The following is a 5065-nucleotide window of genomic DNA, read 5'->3' as shown; positions in this document are numbered from 1 at the left end:
TTTTTAAAAGAAAAAATATAGAAAGACCTTGGAACTATCCCTTTGTTTAAGTCACAGCAACCACACTGCCTTTAAAAGTGTAACTTTTGTCATATCAAATAATAAAAGTATAGAAATATTTATGTAATTTGATGCTAAAATTTTTTAAATCTGGCAAAAATAAATTTGTGTTAACTATGATGTTGAAATCACATCAGCAAGCTTTATTTTCTTGCACTAAATGAACAATTCAATATACACATTTCTGAATCCCTTGCAAATGTCTGATGAATGGGGGTCTGATTAAGCATGATCCAAAAAGAGCTTGCAAGTAAGACTGTTTACTAACATTTCAATTTCTATGCCTCATTTGTTAGACTTAGAATAAAAAGGTGAGAGGGCTGTTTGGGATTGTCTTTAACCTTGATGATATTTCCACTGAAGCAGCATAATGGCTCTTAATTGCTTAAGTGAAGAGAACATGTTGACGTGTCCTTCTTTGGGCTAAGAGCTTAGAGCCTAAACCATTATGCTAATTCAAGCATTATATACACCAAAGTATTTATGGGACTGACACAAGTGATGTTGCAGGTAAAGGGCTGTGAAATGGTCTGTAAACAGAGAGAATTGATTTGAGGCCCAAAAGCAGTGCTGTTAAAAGTCACAGCCATTGAACAGCCAACCCTACAATTTCTATCCAGATTGTCAAACTGGGTCAGACAGTGTCAGCAGGGCTGCCATTAGAGATCAGATGGGTGGTTTAATAATATGTAAACCAACCACATAAACAGGTAATTCTCATGATAGAGGTCCATACCCGTCTGGTGTGTGTGTGTGTGTGTGTGTGTGTGTGTGTGTGTGCGAGAATTTTCATCAGAAAAACTTCACAGAGCCACATTTAATCAAATGTTAATGCACTGGTTTTTGGCAAAAGAAAAACTTCCAGGAGGTAGAAGTTAGATAAGAAAGCAACACTGCAATGTAAAAATATCTAGGGAGAATAATCTACAATCATATACGAAGGAAGGACAATCAGATCCTTACACTTGACCTTTGAGGCTTTCAACATCATTTGTTTTTTATGTGTCTCTTCCTATAATAGGACTGTACATTTTTTGAGCCAACCTCAAAATAATTATGTAAGGATCCTCATCGCCTGCATTTCTACCATGCCTCACTTCAGATATTAGAAAATGTAATCGATTTCTTTAAAAACTAGGTTCTATATGTACAGTCTCCAGAATGACATTTGGATGGCTTAGTTCCATCTGTGATTTAAATCTGTGAAAACCAGTATTATTCAATTGTTTAGTCTGATTTTAGAAGACTATTATGGAAAATTTCCTTCCATCCCAACTTAAAGGCAGAGGAAGAGATCATGGTTCCCTTCCTTTTCCTTTACCAAACAGAACAAAATAGAAATCTGTAAACATATTAGGAGGAGTAGAGCATGATGATGAAGACTATGGACTTTGAGTTCCAATCCCTACTCTGCCACTTACTGACTTTGGTCAAATTATATGATCTCTCTGGGCCTCAGTTTCTTCTCAGTAAAATGGGGCATTTGACCTCACAGGACTGTAATGGGGATGATTATGTAAAAAATGCTCAGAAAAGTGCCTGGCACAAAGTAATCATTCAAAAATAGAACATATTACTGATACATATTTGGCCTCATAAACTTTTGATTTATAGCTACAATTTATAGCTAAGTATAATTTTTCTCTTTCTTGGGATTCACAGAGATTATTAACATTCTAGGGAGTTTATTAGATACGTGTGTATGGTATTTAGAAAACAAAACAGCTCATTGTTCCCTCCTTTTTTCTTTTTTCCCTGATGAAGGTTTTCTGCTGTAGGATTAGGCCCTACCACAGGAGGACATCTTTCTCATTTGGTTTCAGTGTTGGAACTACATAAGGTGGCAGTCACCATGAATGGAATAACAGTGACATCCTGCACTAATTGATATGGATCAGTTAAATTCTTCAGGCCCCTCTTTTGGACAACAACCTCTAGGATGCTTTTCCTCTTATTAGATTGGCATCTTATGTTAATTTGCTGCCATTCCAAGCCAAGCTTTTAGTGTAGAGCTCTGCTTATATTGGTTAATAGTTTTAATTAAAACATCTTTTTCTAGATATACACCTGCTTGGGAAATTTTGATGAATTTCAGAATCATGAATGATTGTATTTAAAATTGACACAGCATGAAATCAAGACATGGTTTAACCATCATATGACTTTACTGTCCTTCCTTTTAGCTGTTTTTCTTTAGAATGTACATTAATTAAAAGATAAGATTTTGATTTAATTTTAATCAGATGATTAGCTCTAGGGGTAAATTGTATTATGGTATTTTCTAAGGGCTTAACACGTGGGATTGTATCAAAGGTTATATAGTTTATAGTTACTAAAAAGGTTCTGTTTTAAAATTTCTAATATGCTACAAACGTATATTTTAGAAAATATTTTTAAGTGCACATATGACATTCCTTAATCGTAGGTGAAGGAATTTTTCCGATTTCTGTCATAACATTTTTGAGCTAGAGGTGTCTTTGAATCTTTGAATATACGTACATTTGTTTCAGAGATACTGCCATTAACTCTGGCTGAGGAGAAAATTCAATAATAGGACCAGAGATGCTCTCTAGAGGTTCTTTTCTTTCCATCCTTTTCAAAGGCAGGGTAGTGCCCCATAATTCTGGACCAATAGGGATCTAGCTTTTTATAAAGGTAGCAAAAAGATTTCATAGCCTCACATAGTAACCCATTCAGAGATTCTATAACCCAGGCCCAGCATTTCCTCAATAAAGTTTAAACCAAATTAGAATAGTCCCCCAAAACAGTGTTATAGATTATGCCCCTCCTGTCCTCTTAAGAGGCAAAGTCAAAGAGATGTACAAACAGCTTGAGCTGGTTCTCTGATTCCCTCAGGCAACAGAGAAAAAGCCTTTAAGTCTATCAGGGATGACAAACAGATTTCAGCATGAGTGTCAATTCTGATAGATTAGTGGTAGTTGCCTGGAGCAGTGTTTGAGGACTTGAGGTTCTGTCCAGGATCAGCAGGAAATTGTGCCATGATCTATTAGCAATGCCTGCCATGGTGAAGGGATGGAAGACAGGAGCAGGGGCCCCATTTTTTGGTAGGATTTGCCATTCCAAACTTGTATGTTTTATGTTCTTCCCTGTTGCCTATTTCTCCCAGTTGAAGTTACTTTAAGGTTAACAAACAAGAACTATGCTAGGTTAATACAAAATAGATGTTTCTTCCACCTGCATCATATTTTAAGATTTTCATATAGATTTGGAAACATCCTGGGAACTCTTTTTTTTCTTGAACAAATGAAGAGTAATCATTTCTTCTGAGAGCCTCAAACTTTTCCTTTGCTGAGCACACCTATTGAGCACCTACTATGTACTAGCATGTGCCAGGCATGTATGGGTAAGCATTAATGGGCTACATTACCCGTTCAAAATATCTTTATTAAGTTAAAAATTATGAAAATCCCCAGAAGTCCCTAGAAATGTTTCATGCTCAATAAATTTGAATTATTCTTCCTTTATGTTTTTTATATGCAAATTTTGGCTGAACATGTTTGCGCCCTTAACATCCCCTCACCCATCTTGCGAGAAGAAACGTGGAAACACCTGACTTGGGAGTGGAGAGATGTGCTCTCTTGTCCTGGTTCCATCACTAAGAGGCAGTGGGACCTGAGCAAGGCCCTCCACCAGCCTGTGCCTCCATTCCCTATCTGTAAAGGAGAACACTATTGACTCCCTGGAAATGGTGTGGGGCTGGTCATGTAGTAAAGGAAAGCACCTGGAACAAAACAAAATGTCTTATGCTAATGCTTTCTACATCATCAGCATGGAGCCTCAACTATTGTTTAAAATTGAACAAAGGAGAAACACAGAGATCACCCCCAAATATTATCTAAAACATTTAAACATTACATTTTAAATTCTTGCAAATATGGAGTGGGGGAGGAACAAGGATTTGGCCCAAGTCTAAATATATTGAGTCAAACAGGCCTGAGTTCTAATGTTCTGGCGCTTTGAAATTCTTTGGAAAGTTACTTTACCATTTTTAAACCTCTGTTTCCTTATCTATACAATGGGAACAATAATAGCACCTATCTCAGAAGATTATATATTGGATTAAATAATGATGTAAAAAGCTGAGTACACTGTCTGGAACATAATAAGAAATAAATACATTTTAGACTATTATGTTGTTTGGCAATGCTATTTGGGTAACACATAGGAATATGCTGTTTTATTTTTTATGACTCTAATAATTCCTCATATTTGTTGGCGATTACAAGGTGCCATCACACAGCTTCTCAATGCCTTTCACGGCCAGCATTTTGGAGACTCCTGGTAAATAATACCATTTTCTCATTCAGTCCTCACAGAGACTTTGTGAGGTGCATATACCCATCACAGGGAGGACACTGAAACCTGGAGAGGTTAAGTGACTTGCCCAGGGTTACAAAGCTAAGAGGGCCAACACTGGACCTGGACCTCTGACTTCAGATTCAGTAAAACACTCACCTCATGATGACACGTGTGCTTCATCACAGCTCTCTCCCTTTGGTGCAGTCCTTCAACAACGTAATGTATTCTTGAATGCTTCCTGTCGAGAAGCTGGCTGGAACACGAAATTCAAAGAAAAAAGCCCCACAAAATTCAAAAAAATACATAGTTCAAAATCAAAAAGGAAAAATGTCTCAGACCAAACCAATGAAATACAATTTGTAACCATTTCCTTTTTTTGTCCTAATTTTCTGGAGAAGACCATTCATATTTGGCCTAAGAGTTAAAAGCAAACAGACAAACAAAAAACAAAAAAAGACATCTAATTGGTATGAGCAGAGACAGTAAACTGTCATCATTTGTATGTGACTATTTGAATATAAAGGCCTAGAAATAGTAAGAGATTCTGGTCTCTTAGGGTCTCCCTCTCCATCTACGTCTTCCTTTTTCTAACAGTCTTCACACCAGGGCAAATATACACATGAACACGATGAGTAGAATTAGAGACAGACTGTTGTCTCCACCTTAATTTTCAAGGAGATATTAC

This window comes from Eumetopias jubatus, unplaced genomic scaffold (genome assembly GCF_037043125.1).
Source record: "Eumetopias jubatus isolate StellerSeaLion01/CBP00866 unplaced genomic scaffold, mEumJub1_p1.0 scaffold_4, whole genome shotgun sequence".
Lineage (NCBI taxonomy): Eukaryota > Metazoa > Chordata > Mammalia > Carnivora > Otariidae > Eumetopias > Eumetopias jubatus.
Note: the sequence above shows the minus strand (reverse complement) of the source record.